The 21942-nt window shown below is 39.9% G+C and overlaps 1 non-coding gene across 1 annotated transcript; it reads left to right on the top strand.

Moving 5' to 3' along the window:
- The first annotated feature begins 276 nt into the window (after nucleotides 1-276).
- Nucleotides 277-384, top strand: LOC112730931 (small nucleolar RNA R71). Its single transcript, XR_003166732.1, has one exon. It is a non-coding gene; the product is annotated as a small nucleolar RNA R71 (small nucleolar RNA).
- Nucleotides 385-21942: the final 21558 nt, after the last annotated feature.

Raw genomic sequence — 21942 nt, 5'->3', positions numbered from 1 at the left:
GATCATATTGACTTGCTGAGTCAATATTTTATTCTGAGCCAATATGGCATTCAGAGTATCAACCTCAAGAACTCCCTTCTTCATAGGCGTCCCATTACTCACAGGATTCCTTTCAGAAGTGTACATGAACTGGTTATTAGCAACCATGTCAATGAGTTCTTGAGCTTCTGCAGGCGTTCTCTTTAGGTGAATGGATCCACCTGCAGAAGTGTCCAGTGACATCTTTGATAGCTCAGATAAACCATCATAGAATATATCCAGGATGGTCCATTCTGAAAGCATGTCAGAAGGACACTTTTTGGTCAACTGTTTGTATCTTTCCCAAGCTTCATAGAGGGATTCACCTTCTTTCTGTCTGAAGGTTTGAACATCAGCTCTAAGCTTGCTCAGCTTTTGAGGAGGAAAGTACTTGGCTAAGAAAGTCGTGACCAGCTTATCCCAAGAGTTCAGGCTGTCTTTGGGTTGAGAATCCAACCATAATCTAGCTCTGTCTCTTACAGCAAAAGGGAAAAGCATGAGCCTGTAGACTTCAGGATCTACTCCATTAGTCTTAACAGTATCACATATCTGCAAGAATTCAGTTAAGAACTGAAAAGGATCTTCAGATGGAAGTCCATGAAACTTGCAGTTCTGCTACATCAGAGAAACTAATTGAGGTTTCAGCTCAAAGTTGTTTGCTCCAATGGTAGGAATAGAGATGCTTCTTCCATGTAAATTGGAATTAGGTGCAGTAAAGTCACCAAGCATCTTCCTTACATTATTATTATTTTCGGCTGTCATCTCCTCTTCCTGTTCGAAAATTTCTGAAAGGTTTTCTCTGGATTGTTGTAATTTAGCTTCTCTTAATTTTCTCTTCAGAGTCCTTTCAGGTTCTGGATCTGCTTCCACAAGAATGTTCTTATCCTTGCTCCTGCTCATATGACAAAGAAGAGGGCACAGAAAAATAATAATAATAATAATAATAGAAATCCTTTATACCACAGTATAGGGATCCCTGTGTGAGTAGAAGAAGAGGGAGAGACAAAGAACGTAATATAATGGAAGAAACACAACTGTGAGGATGGCAGAGATGTGAGATGAGATGTTAGTAAATGAATAAATAAATAGAATAAGATGAGAGAGAAGGAATTTTCGAAAATAGTTTTTGAAAAATGTTAGTAATTTTCGAAAATTAAGATTTAAAAATTTAAAATTAAAATAATTAATAAATTAAAAAGAAATTTTGAAAAAGGGGGAAGATATTTTCGAAAATGAGAGAGAGAGAGAGAGAGAGAGAGAGAGAGAGAGTTAGTTAGGTAGTTTTGAAAAAGTTAAGAAACAAACAAAAAGTTAGTTAGTTAGTTGAAACAAATTTGAAAATCAATTTTGAAAAGATAAGAAGTTAGGAAGTTAGAGAAGATATTTTGAAATCAAATTTTTGAAAGAGATAAGAAGATATTTTTGAAAAGATATGATTGAAATTGTTTTTGAAAAAGATTTGATTTTTAAAATCACAATTAATGACTTGATTCATAAGAAATCACAAGATATGATTCAAGAACTTAAAGTTTGAATCTTTCTTAACAAGCAAGTAACAAACTTGAAATTTTTGAATCAAAGCATTAATTGTTATTGTTATTTTCGAAAATTTGGTATAAAAATAAGAAAAATATTTTTTGAAAAATATTTTTTTTTTTGAATTTTTGAAAATAACTAAGAATTTAGAAAAAGATTTGATTTTTGAAAAAGATTTTGAAAAAGATAAGATTTTCAAATTGAAAATTTGATTTGACTCATGAGAAACAATTTGATTTTAAAAATTTTTGAAAAAGTCAATCCAAATTTCGAATTTGATGAGAGAAAAAGGGAAAGATATTTTTTTGATTTTTGAAATTTTTATGAAAAACATGAAAATTAGATCAAAACAATGAATGCATGCATGAATGATATGAATGTCAAGATGAACACCAAGAACACTTTGAATGTCAAGATGAACATCAAGAACATAGTTTTGAAAAATTTTTAATGCAAAGAAAACATGCAAGACACCAAACTTAGAATTCTTTAATGCTTAGACACTAAGAATTCAAGAATGCATATGATAAACATGAAAAGACACAACAAAAAATCATCAAGATCAAACAAGAAGACTTACCAAGAACAACTTGAAGATCATGAAGAACACCATGAATGCATGAGAATTTTCGAAAAATGCAAGATGCACATGCAATTGACACCAAACTTATGATATGACTCAAGACTCAAATAAGAAACAGAAAAATATTTTTGATTTTTATGATTTTCTAATTTTTTTGGTATTTTTCGAAAATTATATGAAAAAGAAAAAATAAGGATTCCAAAATTTTTAACATGAATTCCAGGAATCTTGCATTCTTAGTCTAAAGCTTCAGTCCAGGAATTAGACATGGCTCACTAGCCAGCCAAGCTTTCAAAGAAAGCTCCAGTCCAAAACACTAGACATGGCCAATGGCCAGCCAAGCTTCAGCATTTAACACCAGAGTATATTGCTCTTGATAACAAATTGCTGCTCATTATTTATCAAATATGTAACTTGCCTCTGATGGTTTGGAAGCCTCAGTCCAAGAGAATTTAGACATGGCTTTACAGCCAGCCAGGCTTCACATGCTTCATGAAACACTAGAATTCATTCTTAAAAATTTTGAATAAAATTTTTGAAAACATTTTTATTATTATTATTTTATTTTATTTTTTTTTTTTGAAAAACAGATGAGAAAATTTTAGAAATATTTTTGAAAAATTTTTGAAAAGAAAATAAAAAGAAAATTACCTAATCTGAGCAACAAGATGAACCGTCAGTTGTCCAAACTCGAACAATCCCCGGCAACGGTGCCAAAAACTTGGTGCACGAAATTGTGATGTCCAGGCTCGAACAATCCCTGGCAACGTGAGCAACTTGGAACGCGTAATCGTGATTACACTTTAATTATGTAAATTTCATGGCTCTTTCTTTCCCTGGCAATGGCGCCAAGAACATGGTGCCAATACCATGGTTCACAACTTCGATACAACTAACCAGCAAGTGCACTGGGTCGTCCAAGTAATACCTTACGTGAGTAAGGGTCGAATCCCACGGAGATTGTTGGTATGAAGCAAGCTATGGTCACCTTGTAAATCTCAGTCAGGCAGATATAAAGTGATAATGATGTTTTCGAATATTATATAATAAAATAGGGATAGAGATACTTATGTAAATCATTGGTAGGAATTTCAGATAAGCGAATGGAGATGCTTTTCGTTCCTCTGAACCTCTGCTTTCCTGCTATCTTCATCCAATCAGTCTCACTCCTTTCCATGGCTGGCTTTATGTGATACATCACCACTGTCAATGGCTACTTTCGGTCATCTCTCGGGAAAATGATCCAATGCCCTGTCACGGCACGGCTAATCGTCTGGAGGCATCACCCTTGGCAATGGCTTCATCTTATCCTCTCAGTGAATAATATGTTCACGCACCCTGTCACGGCACGGCTATTCATCTGTCGGTTCTCGATCATGCTGGAATAGGATTCACCCTCCTTTTGCGTCTGTCACTAACGCCCTGCAATCGCGAGTTTGAAGCTCGTCACAGTCATTCAATCATTGAATCCTACTCGGAATACCACAGACAAGGTTTAGACTTTCCGGATTCTCTTGAATGCCGCCATCATTCTAGCTTATGCCACGAAGATTCCGATTAAGAGATCTAAGAGATATTCATTCTAGCTTATTTCATGTAGAACAGAAGTGTTTGTCAGGCACGCGTTCATAAGGGAGAAGGATGATGAGCGTCACACATAATCATCACCTTCATCACGTTCTTGGGTGCGAATGGATATCTTAGAAGCGAAATAAGATGAATTGAATAGAAAACAGAAGTACTTTGCATTAATCTTTGAGGAACAGTAGAGCTCCACACCTTAATCTATGGAGTGTAGAAACTCTACCGTTAAAAATACATAAGTGAAAGGTCCAGGCATGGCCGAGATGGCCAGCCCCCAAAACGTGATCAAAGGATCATAAGGTAATCCAAAGATGTCTAATACAATAGTAAAAGGTCCTATTTATAATAAACTAGCTACTAGGGTTTACATGAGTAAGTAATTGATGCATAAATCCACTTTCGGGGCCCACTTGGTGTGTGCTTGGGCTGGGCTTTGAGTGTTATACGTGTAGAGGTCTTCCTTGGAGTTGAACGCCAGTTTTAGTGCCAGTTTGGGCGTTCAACTCTGGTTTTGGCTCCTTTTCTGGCGCTGGACGCCAGATTTGGGTAGAAAGCTGGCGTTGAACGCCAGTTTACGTCGTATATTCTTGGCCAAAGTATGGACTATTATATATTGCTGGAAAGCCCTGGATGTCTACTTTCCAACGCAATTGGAAGCGCGCCATTTAGAGTTATGTAGCTCCAGAAAATCCACTTTGAGTGCAGGGAGGTCAGAATCCAACAGCATCAGCAGTCCTTTTTCAACCTCTGAATCTGATTTTTGCTCAAGTCCCTCAATTTCAGCCAGAAAATACCTGAAATCACAGAAAAACACACAAACTCATAGTAAAGTCCAGAAATGTGAATTTAACATAAAAACTAATGAAAATGTCCCTAAAAGTAACTAGATCCTACTAAAAACATACTAAAAACAATGCCAAAAAGCGTATAAATTATCCGCTCATCAGAGTTCGATCGGATGAAGGGTTTGAAGGAAGAGCTCGAGGTGAAAGTGGCCAAGTTGGAGAAAGAGTTTGAAGGGGAGAAGACTTGGGCTATTGCCTTGGCGGCTTCTGCCAAGTTATCTGAAGATATGGCGTTGAAGCATAAGGAGAGCTATGTCACAACTTATAGGGAGATGATAGGTTTTAGGGAGGATTTGGAGTCAACCCGAGCTGACTATGCCGAGCTTTAGGGTCATCTTGTAGGCAGTGTAAATGCTGCTTATAAGAATTTGAAGGATAAAGTTCGAGTTCTTACACCCGAGCTTGACCTTACTCTCTTTAGCTTGGATAACGTTGTAAAGGATGGTAAGATTGTCCCTGATGACCCTGATGATGATGATGTCGAACCTCCTCCTGTACCTTCTGCCAAAGTCTCTGTTGCCCCACCTTCTTCAACTCTGGCAACTGAAGTCGGTCAACCTGAGTCTGATCTTGATGTTCAGATCCTGAACCGGGATGATGTGACAGTAGATGCGGTACCTCTTGAGACTCGTCCTCCTTCACCTCAGGATGCAGCTACTGGGAAGTCCTTGGATCCTCTCTAATTATTTCTGATGCATTTGTGTATAGCCTGACCTGTGGGCTTTGAACTCTTTTTGTAATTTGTAGTCTTGACTTCTAGATATTTTGGTTGTTTTTCTGTTAGCAACTTTATTTTTAGAAAAAACAAAGTATTTTTTCAGGCTCTTGGGGTCAACTTCAGGTGGCCTCTTGAATCTTACTATTATAACAACCTTGTTTCTTTTTGTGATATGCTTGTCTGCACCTTTCTAACACCTTCTGGAATCTTGAGAGTGTTGGAGCTTTGTTGTCCAATCTCTTTTGATTGCCTTTTGTGTTTTATTTTCTATTTTAGTTGAGGTTAGCTTCGTGCAACTAGTCTTCTTTGTATTCTCTGATATGGTGCCTGTAATTTGATTTTCTTGAGGTCATGGCTTTCTGGGTCCGACTTGGGTCCCTTATAGCGCCTGCCTTTTGTTGTCCGACTTCTTAAACTTGGTCATATTTTAAAGCTATTTCTAGTAATCCCTTCTGCTTGGACCTTGGCAGGTCTCTTCCTATGGATTATAACTTTTAGTAGCCTTGCTGAGTCGACTTTTTGTGTCGGTCTCTTCTGAGTTATTTCTAGTAATCCATTTTTTCTTGGACCTTGGTCAGATCTCTTTTATGGATTACTTTTTCATAACTTTTGGTTTGGGTCAACTTCATCATGTCGGTCCCTTCTAAGTTATTTCTAGTAATCCATTTTTTCTTGGACCTTGGTCAGGTCTCTTTTATGGATTACTTTTTCATAACTTTTGGTTTGGGCCGACTTCATCATGTCGGTCCCTTTCTAAGTTATTTCTAGTAATCCATTTTTTCTTGGACCTTGGTCAGGTCTCTTTTATGGATTAGTTTTTCATAACTTTTTTATTTTGGCCAACTTTATCATGTCGGTCCCTTCTAAGTTATTTCTAGTAATCCTCTTTTCTAGGGCTGGCCAGACCTCTTTCCAGGGATTTACTTTTTAAAACTTTGGTTATTATGGTCGACTGGTCCGACTTCTTTACATTGCCCTGTCTTTAAGTTATTTTTAGCAACCCATTTTTATTAAGACCTCGTCAGGTCCTTTCTATGGATCACTTTCGATAACTTCTTGCATTATTCTATTTTTGTCACTTTTTCATCTTTCCCGATTTTGTAAAAATTGGGTTTGATCCCCGTTTAGTCAACCTTTTGATGAATTTGGTTTTCATCTTTATTGGTCTTTATTGTGATCGAGCGGTGAATTTAGTTTTCACTTTCTGCCGATCTGTAGCTTTATAATTGGGCGATGAATTTTTTGCGTTTCAGATTAATGCATCTTGATAAGAGGATTTGTAGAAAATCTAAAAACATTATTCAAAATAAAGAGAATGCAAACATATACATGTGAGCATTTTATCCCTCTCAGTCAGGCAGTTCATGGATCTTGGCTCGGTGCCTCGTTAAAAAACCTTTTTTAGGAAAAAGAGTGTACCTCGTCCTAAGATCTTTATTACCTCCTAACTGTAGTACCTTCTTAAGTTGCATCCATGCCATGACCTTGGAAGCTCTCGCCCTTCAAGTTCGGTCAGCCTGTAGTACCCCTTTCCGAGTACTTCTACTACTCGGTAGGGTCCTTTCCAGTTTGCTACCAGCTTTCCTTCTCTAGGTCGACTTGTTCCGATATCATTTTGGATTAGGATGAGGTCGTTCTTGGTAAAACCTTGCTGTACTACCTTTCAGTTGTATCTTGAGGCCATTCGACGTTTTAATGCCTCTTCCTTGATCCGAGCTCTTTCTCGGATCTCTGAAAGTAGGTCGAGTTCTTCCTTTTAAATTTGGGAGTTGGCCTCTTCACTGTAGTGGATTACTCTGGGCGATCCTTCTTCAACCTCCACTGGGATCATTGCTTCCATTCCATAAGCTAATCGGAAATGTGATTCCTTTGTGGTGGAGTGTGGAGTTGTTCGATATGCCCAAAGGACTTATGGGAGTTCTTCAGCCCAGGCTCCCTTTGCATCCTGTAATCTCCGTTTTAGCCCGGCTAATATAACTTTATTGGCGGCTTCTGCCTGTCCATTGGCCTGGGGATGCTCTACGAATGTGAATCGGTGCTTTATTTTCAAGTCTGCCACCAATTTTCTGAAGCCTGCGTCTGTGAATTGAGTGCCATTATCTGTTGTGATGGAGTATGGGACCCCAAACCTTGTGATGATATTTCTATATAGGAATTTTCGGCTTCTTTGAGCAGTGACGTTGGCTAAGGGTTCTGCCTCAATCCATTTTGTAAAATAATCTACCCCGACGATGAGGAACTTGACCTGTCCTGATCCCTGAGGGAATGGCCCAACGAGGTCGAGTCCCCATTTTGCAAATGGCCAGGGTGAGGTTACGCTGATGAGCTCCTCTGGTGGGGCAATATGAAAATTAGCATGCTTCTGACATGGTGAACATGTCTTTACAAATTCCATTGCTTCCTTTTGTAAAGTTGGCCAATAGAATTCGGCCCGAAGTACTTTTTGACGCGGGCTTGTGCTCCAAGATGGTTGCCACAGATGCCATTGTGTACTTCTTCTAAAACTTCTCTTGTGTTGGACTCGGCACACATTTTAACAGTGGTGTTGAAATCCCTCTCTTGTATAGAGTATTGTTTATGATGGTGTAGTATTGTGCTTCCCGTTTTAACCTCTTTGCTTCCTTCTTATATGTAGGGAGTGTTTCTGTTTTGAGGTAATTAATTATGGGATTCATCCATCCTTCATCCAAACTTGTTATGGCTAGGACCTTTTCTTCTTCCGAGATTGACGGGTTTTGCAACATCTCTTGGATGAGGCTTCTGTTGTTGCCCCCTGGTTTGGTGCTGGCTAGTTTTGAGAGTGCATCAGCCCGAGCGTTCTGTTCCCGTGAGATGTGGCGGACTTCATATTCCCCGAGTTGTCCGAGCTGTTCCTTGGTTTTGTCCAAGTATTTTTTCATGATGGGATTTTTGGCTTGGTAGCTCCCTACTATTTGTGAGGTGACTACCTGTGAGTCACTGAAAATGATAAGCTTTTGAGCTCCAACTTCCTTAGCCAACTTCAAACCAGTTAGTAGTGTCTCATATTCGGCTTGGTTGTTTGAGGCGAGGAACCCAAATTTGAGGAAAAGTTCGATTTGGGTTCCCTGGTCGCTTTCTATTATCACGCCTGTGCCACTTCCAGTTTTGTTTAAGGAACCGTCTACATAGAGATTCCATTCTGTAGGAATTTTTGGGGTGTCCGTAAACTCTGCGATGAAGTCGGCCAAATATTGTGATTTGATGGTTGTCCGAGCTTCATATTGAAGATCGAATTTGGACAACTCGACTGCCCATTGCAAGATTCTTCCTGCTAAATCTGTTTTCTGCAAAAATACCTTTTATGGGCTAGTTGGTCCGAACCCTGATGATGTGGGCTTGGAAATATGAACGGAGTCATCGAGATGTTAGTATGAGAGCATAACCGAATTTTTCTATCTTTTGATAGTTCAATTTGGACCCTTGTAATGCTTTGCTGATGAAGTATATAGCTTGTTGTCCACTGTCATCTTCTCGGACCAGTGCTGAGGCTATTGCCCGATTTCCTACTGCGAGGTACAATACAAGTGTTTCTCCTTCCCGTGGCCGAGTTAGAATAGGTGGTCGTCCCAGGAACCTTTTGAAATCCTGGAATGCCTGCTCGCACTCTGTTGTCCATTCAAACCTCTTTCCCTTCCTTAGAGTGGCATAGAAGGGGAGAGATCTTATTGCCGATCCAGCTAAAAATCTGAACAAGGCTGCCAATCTTCCATTGAGTTGTTGTACCTCTTTGACGCTGGTCGGACTCTTCATGTCGAGTATAGCCTTGCATTTGTCCGGGTTGGCTTCAATTCCCCTTTGTGTGAGCATAAAACCCAAGAATTTGCCAGCTTCCACTGCGAAGGTGCATTTTGCAGGGTTAAGCCGCATGCCATGCCTTCTTATAGTGTCGAATACTTGGGTGAGGTCGGATAGTAACGACTCCTCACTTTGTGTCTTTATTAACATGTCGTCCACGTAAACTTCCATGACTTTCCCGATGTGGTCTTTGAAGACCTTATTCATTAATCTTTGATAAGTAGCTCCTGCGTTTTTGAGTCCGAATGGCATGACGATGTAGCAAAAGTTTGCCTTTGGGGTTAAGAATGAGGTTTTTTCTTGATCGGGAGGGTACATCCGGATTTGGTTGTATCCTGAATAGGCATCCATAAACGAGAGGTACTTGTATCCGGAGGAGGCATACACCAGAGCGTCGATACTTGGGAGTGGATAAGGATCTTTTGGGCAGGCTTTGTTAAGATCAGTGTAGTCGGTGCACATTCGCTACTTTTCGTTTGATTTTTTCACCAAGACGACATTAGCTAGCCATAGTGGGTACTTGACTTCTCTTATGAATCCTGCCTCCAGTAGAGCTTGTACCTTCTCTTCTACAGCTTGGGATCATTCTGGTCTGAGTTTTCTACGTCTCTGCTATACTAGCCAAGATCCTGGGTAAACTGCCAACTTGTGGCACATTAACTTGGGGTCTATGCCCGGCATGTCTGTGGCCTTCCATGCAAAGTGGTCGATATTATTTCTTAAGAACTGTATAAGTGACTCCTTTACGTCTCCTTTTAAGATTGTGCCGATATTGGTTGTTTTATCTGGGATATCTCCGATCTGGACTTTTTCTATTTCGCCTTCGGGTTGTAGACGGAGTTCTTCCCGCCCCCGAACTCCCTCGAGTTCGATGGTGTGGAATTCTTCACCTCTGCCTCTAAGGTTTAAACTTTCGTTGTAACAGTGGGGCGCCGTCTTCTGGTCTGCTTTTATCGTAGCTATTCTTTCTGTGGTTGGGAACTTCATGCACAGGTGTGGGGTCGAGACTACTGCGCCGAGCTGATTTAACGTTGTCCGACCTATTAGGGCATTGTAGGCTGAACTCACGTCGACCATGATGTAGTCTATGTTGAGTGTCCTTGACCGATTTCCTTTTCCAAAGGTTGTGTGTAGTGAGATGTATCCAAGTGGTTGGACTGGAGTGTCTCCCAGCCCGAATAGGTTGTTCGGATATGCTCTGAGTTCTTTTTCTTCCAGGCCGAGTTTGTCGAAGGCGGTTTTGAATAAGATGTCAGCCGAACTTCCCTGGTTTACCAGTGTGCGGTGGAGATTAGCGTTGGCCAATATGATAGTGATGACCATGGGATCATCATGTCCCGAGATGATGCCAGCTGTGTCCTCTTTAGTAAAAGTGATAGTGGGGATGTCGGGTGCTTCTTCTCCTCCCTCAACATGATATACTTCTTTAAGATGTCTTTTGCGAGATGATTTGGAGATCCCTCCTCCCGCAAATCCTCCGTGTATCATATGGATATGTCTCTCTGGTGTACGAGGTGGTCATTCAGTTCGTCCGACATCTTCGTCCCTTCTTCTTTTTCTTGGTTCGTCTGCTCGGCTGGCTAAGTACCGATCTAGTTTTCCCTCTCTTACTAATTTTTCTATGACATTCTTCAGGTCAAAACATTCATTGGTAGGATGTCCATAGATTCAATGGTATCTACAATATTCAGTCTGATTTCTTCCTCCTATTTTGCTTTTGAGTGGGCGAGCTGGGGGTATCTTTTCAGTGTGGCACACTTCTCGATAGACATCTACAAGAGACACCCGAAGAGGGGTATAATTGTGGTACTTCTTGATCTTTTCTCCATGATGATCTTTTTTCTTGGACTCTTTGTCCTTATCTCGGGAGGAGTAGGAGAATCCGGACTTTGAGGTCTCTCCTAGTCGAGAGTTTTCCTCCATGTTGATGTATTTTTCTGCTCGTTCTTGCACTTCATTCAGGGATGTGGGATGTTTTTTTGATATTGAGTGACTAAAAGGTCCTTCTCGTAAGCCATTGATGAGACCCATAATGGCTCCTTCTGTTGGTAGACTTTGTATGTCCAGGCATGCTTTGTTGAATCTTTCCATGTAGCTGCGGAGACTTTCACGATCTCCTTGCTTGATCCCTAATAGACTTGGGGTGTGCTTAGTTTTGTCTTTCTGGATGGAGAATCTGGCCAGAAACTTCTTGTCTAAGTCGTCAAAGCTTGCAATGGATCTTGGGGGCAAATTGTCGAACCATTTAATTGCTGTTTTTGTTAAGGTAGTCGGGAAGGCCTTGTAGCAAACTGCATCTGAGGCGTCAGTGAGGTACATTCTACTTCTGAAATTACTGAGGTGATGGCTGGGATCTGCTATGCCATCGTATAGAGTCATGTCGGGAGGTTTGAAGTCCTTTGGGATTTTGGTCTTCATGATCTCTTTGGTGAATGGGTCTTGGTCCTTACGGGACCTATCTTCGTGGCCGGAGCGAGTAGTTTTGGCTTTGAGATCTGCTTCGAGTTTTAGGAGCTTGTCCTCTAACTCGCGGCGTCGCCTAGCTTCCCTTCGTAGGTCTTTTTCGGCTTCCCGTTGATACTCGACCTCTTTTTCAAGTTGTTTTAGGCGATCCTGAAGTGCCTCCATGGCTCCCTTGTTTAGTGAATTCTTGTCTTTGTTAGGTTGAGAAGCATCGTCTATTATGACCTCTGCATTCTTGTGTGGCGTTCTGTTCTCTAAATCAGAATTGTGGTCGTTGTCAAGGTTGTCCACCATGATGATGGGATGACTTCCAGGGTCCTCGGCAACGGCGCCAATGTTCCGAGGGTTACCTGAAACTGTAGGTCGATCTCAGACGAGATCTTCTGTACTGGTCGGAGATGACGCGTCCGGCTAGTGGGTGGCGGCTGGAACTGTCGTGTCCGACTTGTTGGACTGGCTATGCTGCTGATCCTTTGTCACCGGAGGGTGGGAGTACCTGTAAGGGACTCCGATGCTTAAGTTAGTAAGGGTATTAAGCAGGTTTTTTTAGTAGAATCAGAGTATGAGTTATACCTGGGTGCTCCAGTATATTTATAATAGTGAGGAGTGACCTTTCTGGGGATAAGATAGTTTATCTTATCTTTATCTTATCTTTGAGTGAAGTTATCTTATCTTCAAGGAAACTGCCCTTATCTCTATAGGCTTGGGCTGCCTTTGGATTTAGGTCGTGTTCCTCTGTTTGGGCCCTTTTTGGGCTTTCTTGCTGATTTGGTCGAGCTCTTTGAGAAGAGGTAGCGTAGTCCTGATCTGAAGAGGTCGGTCGTCTTGTCGTCAAACAACCCGGGTCGGACAGCTCGACCCAGGGTATGAACACCCACCATCTTAATCCAATAGTAATTACCGATGTAAATATAGCAATATAACATAGCAACAATAATACAGAGCAAATAATCAACTATCACAAGAGCTATGAAAAAGATGCAGCAGCAAATTTATAATGAACACATAAGGCAAAAGATAGCATAACACATGCAATAAACATCATCGAAAAGCCTAAGCCAAGCCTAATGTGTCCTTTCTTTTATCCCCCTTTTTGTCTTCAAGGAGGGAAAGTAAAGAACCTGCAAAAAAGTTGCTAGTTGCACAATAGAAGTAGCCAGAAGTAGCAGTCAAGGTAAACATTTAAAGTGTATACAGTCATCCAACATAAGAAAAATAAAGAAAGTTTAAAAAAGTTTGTAAACAACGTTAGACAAAGTTTCAAGTTGCTAGATCAGAGATGGGATAATCTAGGCATCAGAGTTGGAGTTAGCCGAGGCATCATCATCCTCATTGTTAGTAGCGTTGGAACCAGCCTCAATCTCTTCGACATAGTTTCTGAGAATACAAATGCGGCCTTTTGTCTTCTTGAGTGCTGTCTTTTCCATTCCTTTAACTGTAACACCCTACCACATAGAGTTTTATGCTGAAGCCATAAAATAGAAGTGGTGTAGTATTACGCTTAAGCCATATATATTACGTATAGTAATTGAAAGAAAGTAATATACAAGGAGCCCTAAAGGAATATGTAAAACAAAACTGTAAAATTAAAAGCGCAATGCTCAAGAATAATGTTAACTTGCGCACTAAGAAAACCAAGGTTCATAAGTTTAACTAAACCGAAAGCAGGATTAGAAGGTCAAGAATACAAGATAACAAACCCCCTAACTCAGCCTGCGAAGCTAAGGCTGGTCGGAGAATATTTATATACATATATACATAGCCCGAAGTCCAAAATACATAAACATAAAACCCTAAATCTCCATAAACCTCTAAGAGGTAAAAAATAAAGAAGTTGTTCGGAGAGTTAAATACATAAGATTATATATTAAATATACACCAAAATAACATCCTATAAACTACTCCGCTGCAGAACTCCAGTTGCCTACCGTGGTGCCTCTCGTCCTACATCTAAAAAATAACAACACAGTATGGGATAAGAACCGGAGGTTCTCAGCATGGTAAAGGTGCCACGCACATAAGATATAAGGTCCTGGGAATGCCAAAGGCAATCCTAGAATGCAAATACTCAGATTAATAAACTTAAAACTTAAAGAATTAACACGGTAAAGCATAAGCAGGATAGTTATCTAAGGTTCATAAGGGTCTAACTCAATCCTAACCTAATCCCTCAATTTACAATCCACTTGTTGTCTCATAAAACTCTAACTCTACAATCCACCTTCTACCTCTTCCAACCTTCCAAATTCACTAGTGCACAGACAAGTAATACAGACAAAGCAATCACAGGTAGAATTCAGATACACAGGTAGCAAGTATAGCAAATAAGCATAGTAATTCACAAAGGCAAACCCAAATAATGCACAATCAAACAAAGTAAACATATGCATATGATGTATGCCTACCCTATAGCTGATGAGTTTCATCTGTCGTTTATAAAGAAAAATGAATGGTAAAGGAAAATGATCCTTTCTGGTGGCTGTATTGAGCCTTCTATAGTAAATACACATACGCCACCATGTAACTGTTCTTGTAGGAACCAGTTCATTCTTTTCATTGTGAACCACTGTCATGCCTCCCTTTTTGGGTACAACGTGGACAGGGCTCATCCAGGGGCTATCAGAAATAGGATAAATAATCCCAGCCTCTAATAATTTAGTGACCTCTTTCTGTACCACTTCCTTCATGGCTGGATTCATCCGCCTTTATGGTTGGACCACTGGCTTAGCATCATCCTCTAATAGGATCTTGTGCATACATCTGGCTGGGCTGATTCCCTTAAGGTCACTTATGGACCACCCAAGAGCTGTCTTGTGTGTCCTTAGCACCTGAAGTAGTGCTTTCTCTTCCTGTGGCTCTAAGGCAGAGCTTATGATCATAGGAAAAGTGCCATCCTCTCCCAGAAATGCATATACAGGGATGGTGGTAGTGGTTTGAGCTCGGGTTTAGGAGGCTTATCCTCTTCCTGAAGAGTTTTTAGAGGCTTTTTTATTTCCTCTGGTTCCTCCAGATCAGGCTGAACATCTTTAAAGATGTCATCTAGCTCTGATTCGAGACTCTTAGTCATATTGATCTCTTCCACCAAGGAGTCAATAATATCAATGCTCATGCAGTCATTTGATGTGTCTGGATGCTGCATAGCTTTGACAGCATTTAGCTTGAACTCATCCTCATTGACTCTCAAGGTCACTTCCCCTTTTTGGACATCAATGAGAGTTCGTCCAGTTGCTAGGAAGGGTCTTCCTAGAATGAGAGTTGCACTCTTGTGCTTCTCCATTTCCAGCACTACAAAGTCAGTGGGAAAGGCAAATGGCCCAACCTTGACAATCATGTCCTCAATTATGCCTGATGGATATTTAATGGAGCCATCAGCAAATTGAAGACATATCTGGGTTGGTTTGACCTCTTCAGTCAAGCCAAGCTTTCTGATAGTGGATGTAGGGATTAGGTTGATACTTGCCCCAAGGTCACATAGAGCTGTCTTAGTACAAGCACGCACCCTCTAATGTGCATGGTATCATAAAGCTTCCGGGATCTTTAAGCTTCTCTGGTAAGCTTTTCAGAATGACTGCACTGCATTCTTCAGTGAGGAAAACTTTTTCAGTTTCTCTCCATTCCTTCTTATGACTTAAGATCTCTTTCATGAACTTAGCATAAGAGGGTATTTGCTCGAGTGCTTCTGCAAACGGGATCTTTATTTCAAGAGTCCTAAGATAGTCTGCAAAGCGGGCAAATTGTTTATCCTGTTCTGCTTGGCGAAGTTTCTGAGGATAAAGCATTTTGGCTTTATATTCTTCAACCTTAGTTACTGCAGGTTTATTTCCTACAGAGGCAGGTTGATAACCCTTTTTGAGGGAGTTATTATCAGCACTTGCAGGTGTCTGATCTCTCATTGGCGTTTGAATGCCAGGATAGGGAGATGGATGGGCATTTAACACCAATTTTCCACCCTTTTCTGGTGTTTGAACGCCAGAACTGGGCATGGGATGGGCGTTTAACGCCAGTTTTTCACCTTTTTCTGGTGTTTGAACGCCAGAATTATTTCTTTCTGGGCTCTTAGTGTCCTCAGAGGGATTTTGGGCAGTGGTCTGGTCATCCTCTGTCAGTTGTTCCTTTCTTGGCATTCTGCTACCTTGAGCTGAATTATTCAATGTCTTTCCACTCCTTAGTTGAACAGCTTGGCATTCTTCTGTTATCTGTTTAGATAGCTACTGTCTTGTCTGATTCAATTGTGCTTCCATATTCTTGTTAGCATCTTCTTTCATGGAGGACTAGGATCAGTGGATATTGTCCGAGCTTCTTCTTTCATGGAGGACTCACTGCTTGAGTACAGATGTTGATTTCTAGAAACTGTATCAATGAGCTCTTGAGCCTCTTCAATTGTCTTTCTCATGTGTATAGATCCACCAGCCGAGTGATCTAGAGACATTTGAGATTTTTCTGTAAGCCCATAGTAAAAGACGTCTAACTGTACCTATTCTGAAAACATTTCAGAGGGGCATTTCCTTAACATTCCTCTGTACCTCTCCCAGGCATCATAAAGGGACTCATCATCCTCTTGTTTAGAGCCTTGGATGTCCAGCCTTAGCTGTGTCATCCTTTTTTGAGGGAAATATTGATTCAGGAACTTGTCTGATAACTGTTTCCATATTCTTATGCTTGTTGTGGGTTGGTTATTTAACCACCTCTTAGCTTGATCTTTTACAGCAAATGGAAATAGTAATAATCTGTAGACATCCTGATCCACTTCCTTATCACGTACTGTGTCAGCAATTTGTAAAAATTGTGCCAGAAACTCAGTTAGTTTTTCCTGTGGAAGACCGGAATACTGGCAATTTTGTTGTACCATGATAATGAGCTAAGGATTTAGCTCAAAACTGCTTGCTTTGATGGGAGGTATACAAATGCTACTCCCATATGCAGCCGTAATGGGGTTAGCATATGACCCCAGAGTCCTTCTAGACTGTTCATTTTCACTTTGGTCCATGATGGAAAAAAGGGAATTGATGTGAATTGCAACGAAAATATATTTTTATTTTTATTTTATTTAATTAAAAGCAAACCGAAAAAAATAAAATAAAAAAATACAATAAAATACTTAGAAACTAAAATATGAATTTTGAAAACTAAAAAAAGGAAAATAAATTCGAAAACTAGAATAATTACTTAATTAAGAAGATTTGAAAAACTTTGGATATGATTTTTAAAAGGGATTTTGAATTTAATGAGAAAAGAGAAAAACAATAAAATGACACCAAACTTAGAATTTTTATATCAAAACAAAGAAAGCAAACAGGAAAACTTTGAATATCAATATGAACACTGAGAGTAACTTTTGAAAATTTTTTAAGAAAATTAAAACACAAAGGACACCAAACTTAAAATATAAAACTAAATTCAAACAAAAGACTAAATTATGAAGTTATTGGTTTTGAAAATTTTTGAAAATAATTTAGAAAAATAAAATAAGAATTTTAAAGTTTTTAACCAAAAATAATAATAGAAGACTCTAAACCAAAAAGAAAAAATTTTCCTAATCTAAGCAACAAAATAAACCGTCAGTTGTCCAAACTCGAACAATCCCCGGCAACGGCGCCAAAAACTTGGTGCATGAAATCACAATCACACTTTTGCAATTTCGCACAACTAACCAGCAAGTGCACTGGGTCGTCCAAGTAATACCTTACGTGAGTAAGGGTTGATCCCACGGAGATTGTCGGCTTGAAGCAAGCTATGGTTATCTTGTAATTCTTAGTCAGGATATCAGTATTGATTCTTAGTTTTAATTGTAAAAAGTAAAAGAACATAAAATAAATACTTGTTATGCAGTAATGAAGAACAGGTTGAGGTTTTGGAGATGCTCTGTCCTCGAAATCTTTTCTTTCCTACTGTCTTCTTTTTCACGCACGCAAAGCTCCTTCCATGGTAAGCTGTATGTTGATGGATCACCGTTGTCAATGGCTACCATCCATCCTCTCAGTGAAAATGGTCCAGAAACACTGTCACCGTACGGCTAATCATATGTCGCTTCTCGCTCATGTTGGAATAGGATCCATTGATCCTTTTGCGTTTGTCATTACACCCAACACTCGCGAGTTTGAAGCTCGTCACAATCATCCCATCCCAGATCCTACTCGGAATACCACAGACAAGGTTTAGACTTTCCGGATCTCAAGAATGGCCGCCAATAATTCTAGCCTATACCACGAAGGTTCTAATCTTAGATTAGAAACCCAAGAGATATGCACTCAAGCTATTGTAGATAGAACGGAGGTGGTTGTTAGGTACGCGTTCATAAGTGAGAATGATGATGAGTGTCACGGATCATCACTTTCTTCAGGTTGAAGTGCGAGTGAATATCTTAGAATAGAAACAAGCGTGATTGAATGGAAAATAGTAGTAATTGCATTAATTCATCGAGACACAGCAGAGCTCCTCACCCCCAACCATGGAGTTTAGAGACTCATGCCGTAGAAGATACAAAATACAGATGTAAAATGTTATGAGGTATAAAATGAATCACTAAAAGTGGTTTTTATAATGAAGCAGTAACCCAGGTTTACAGAAAATGAGTAAGCTAAGATAGATAATGCAGAAATCCACTTCTGGGGCCACTTGGTGTGTGTTTGGACTGAGCATTGAAGATTTCACATGTAGAGACTTTTCTTGGAGTTAAACGCCAGCTTTTGTGCCGGTTTGGGCATTTAACTCCAACTTTTATGCCAGTTCTGGCGTTAAACACCAGAAAAGGGTAGAAAGTTGGCGTTTAGACGCCAGTTTGCGTTATCAAAACTCAGGCAAAGTATGGACTATTATATGTTGCTGAAAAGCCCAAGATGTCTACTTTCCAACTCAATTGAGAGCGCACCAATGGGGCTTCTGTAGCTCTAGAAAATCCATTTCGAGTGCAGGGAGGTCAGAATCCAACAGCATCTGCAGTCCTTTTTCAGCCTCTGAATCAGATTTTTGCTCAGGTCCCTCAATTTTAGCCAGAAAATACCTGAAATCATAGAAAAACACACAAACTCATAGTAAAGCCCAGAAATATAATTTTTGAATAAAAACTAATAAAAATATAATAAAAACTAACTAAATCATACTAAAAACTACCTAAAAATAGTGCCAAAAAGCGTATAAATTATCCGCTCATCAGGTTCATAAACTTCTTTCTCTCTTCAGCGTTCCTTGCTAAATAAATGATGAAGAAGGAGATTCATTAAGTGTGTATGGCTGAATGAGTTGGGCCTTGGGCCCATTTTGGGTCTGATTCGACCGATTCGGCCCATTCGGCTCAATTTTGGGCCGAATTCTTTGAAATTAGAGTCAAAATTTTTGTTTTAATTAGCTCTATCTTATTTTACTATAAAATTTATATTTCTGATTTCTTTTATTAAGAATTAATTTATTGACTATTTATTCGCTAATTTTGCGGGGTTTACATTCTACCCACCTAATTAAGAATTTTGTCCTCAAAATTTAGATTTAGTTACCTGAAAAGAGGTGGGGTTGTCCTTCTGCATATTCGATTCGAGTTTCCAAGTGTGATCTTCGATCTCAACCTGATTCCAGGCAACCTTTATTATCGATACTATTCTCCTGCCTAGTTACATACACTGGTATTGTCAACCTTAACCGAAGTTACTCAATACGTCAAATCTCCTCTTCAACTAGATTAACTCAGACCGTAAAACGTGGTTTATCTCAGAGGCATACTGCTGGCGTGGTGGAATGTGAATATGTCGTGCAGGTTCAAAAGATACAGTGGGAAAACTGCTAGATAAATCACCGGTCCCTAATCTGTCTTAATACTTCAAACTGTTTGACACATCTTGATTTTAGTTCCTTAGTTTTGATGGCTCACCGATTTTAGTCTGCTGAAGTAACTCCTAAGAATGCGTAACTTATTTGTAGGCTTTGTGCAATTATAGTCTCAACCTGGGACTCATAATACCTAATACTTTTGGGTTATTATAGTACAAGGGTGATCAATACACCATGAAACCTTACAAACCTTTATGATAAATTAGTCTCATTTGATAGGTGAAAAATAGGTAGACTTGTCATTCAATTCCTTAATTTCCTTACGACAGTAAATCCTTCGATCATTGGTCAGAGTCTCCATGCTGAAGCGTCCATCACCACATTATGATGTTGCATTTGATCACCTCCTAAGCCCTTTAATAATGCATCGCCAAAAAGTTCCGAATAGATTATTAGGTTCAAGTATCACAAACACTGGCACTGAGGTTACCCTTGCCACTCAAGGTTCAAAAACTTTTTGCATTCAAGCATCTAATAAATAGTACATCCTATCATGTTAGCTAACTACGGGCAATACGATCGTCAAGAATTAAAGTTCTGAATCCACTCTTGATGTTGCCTAATTGCACGCTTCATCTACCTCATCCCGAAACCTCGTTCTTAGGAATTAGTATCTTGGTAATTGCATCGAGGAATTGTACACAATACCAACTAAGCTCAAGGTGATTTTCAAAAGGATTCTAAGTTCAAAGGATGTACGAACAACATGAATGGTGTTCGCAAGGAAACAGAAGGATGTCTTGAAGGTGATCAGACAAAACTATAGGAAGATGACGAAATGCACAAGAAGAAAACTGAGGTGAATCCAAGGGAAGGTAACTCAACTCACAGTGAGTTTTCAATATTCAAGGATTAATTGTTCATAGTAAAATAAGTTCAGGCTTATCTCGAAGAGGACGAATTCATGTCTGGACATGCGCGCGTAAGAAATATAATTGGGAACATGGTCAAGAAGAATTCTGAGATAGAATTTCAATACAATTTACAAAAGAAGGCTAGATTAATTCGCAAAGATTCATTGGCATCCTCTCTCTCCCGCATAAAGGATTCAGTTTAGGCCTTGTTTAGTACTTACAATCTATCAATCAAAAGGGTAATTTCAAGACATTCCTTTCCACTACGTACCACAATTACTGAATTCAATTAATCACTCTATGCACCCATCTGAATTTCTGACCTCTCAAGTACAATCCAAATTGAATGTTTCAAAATAAACCAACCTACTTCTGTTGCATCACTCTGATCGCTCGTCATTAAGAACTTATCTATCAATCTATAATAATCAAACTTCTTTGTCTAATTAACTCAAAGTCATCTACCAATAATTTACCTAGGAAACATGGTTATTACAACTGAATTAGGTGTTGTAAATGAGTGTCGTATGTTAATAGTATGCAAGGTGGTTAAAGTTAGTTTACCGGTTTCGCCATTATCTTGGATGAGAGATCCATGACCTTGTCGCTAAGATTGTTCTACCTTCTTCTTTCTTTTCTCCGGGCAGTTCCAAGACTTGTGCCCCTGATTTTCGCATGTAAAACATAACCCTGTACCCAGCAGACGCGACATATCTAGATGAAAATTCCCGTACATGCAGCACCTCAAGTCCTCTGAGTATTTCCTCCTTTGCTTCCCTTCTCCATTTCCCTAATAGCTGCCACCTTTCTCATGACTATTCCAACCTTGGAAGGGTCGAGGTCTGTAACCATTCCTCTTAAACTCTTGGCTCCTTGGGGTTAAATTCGGGTTGTACTCCTTTCGGTAACTCTCCCGACGGTCATTCTCTCCCACAACAGCCTTCCTTAGACATTCTTCTGCGACCCTACTCTTGTTTACTAGGTCTAAGAAAATTCTGATCTCCATCGGGCCCACAGAACTCAATATATCACTCCGGAGTCCTCCTTCATATTTGATGCACTTCCATTCCTCAAAGTCTCCTGGAGCTCCTTGACAAATTTTGGAGAATCGGCACAGTTCCTCAAACATGTTCGTGTACTCAGCGACAGTCATTTGACTGTGCTTTAGCTACAACAGTTCAAGTTCCTTAGCTGTTCTGACCAAATTTGGGAAGTATTTCTTGTAAAACTCAGTTCAGAAAGCATCCAAGGGTATAGCTGCATCACACTGCTGTAGAAGGCGTCGCGTCCCTTGCCACCAATAATGGGCTTCACCCATCAATTGATAAGTTACAAATTCAACACGTTGATCTTCAGGGACTTGCTGTGTGTGTAAACCCTACTCAATCGCTTGAAACCAATTGTCAGCCTCAGTAGGGTTCGTGGTTCCTCCAAATGTTGGTGGATGTATCTTTAGAAAAGTGGCGAGCATCATCGGCCCATTTCCACCATTATCGCCATTCCCATTATTGGTTTGATTGCCTAACGCCTCAGCAGTCGCATGCATTTCTGCAGCCATATTTTCCAGGGTGGCCATGATGTTCACAGGGTCATTTCCTGCCGTTTCAAGGTTTGCATTTCCTAGTCTACCTCTTCCTCATTCACGACCGCGTCCACGAGTCGACATCTAGTTCCTATACATACCAAACAAGTGATATCAAGTTG

Source organism: Arachis hypogaea, chromosome 12, assembly GCF_003086295.3.
Source record: "Arachis hypogaea cultivar Tifrunner chromosome 12, arahy.Tifrunner.gnm2.J5K5, whole genome shotgun sequence".
Taxonomy (NCBI): domain Eukaryota; kingdom Viridiplantae; phylum Streptophyta; class Magnoliopsida; order Fabales; family Fabaceae; genus Arachis; species Arachis hypogaea.
The sequence above is the reverse complement of the archived record's forward strand: the minus strand, read 5'-3'. Positions and strand labels throughout refer to the sequence as shown.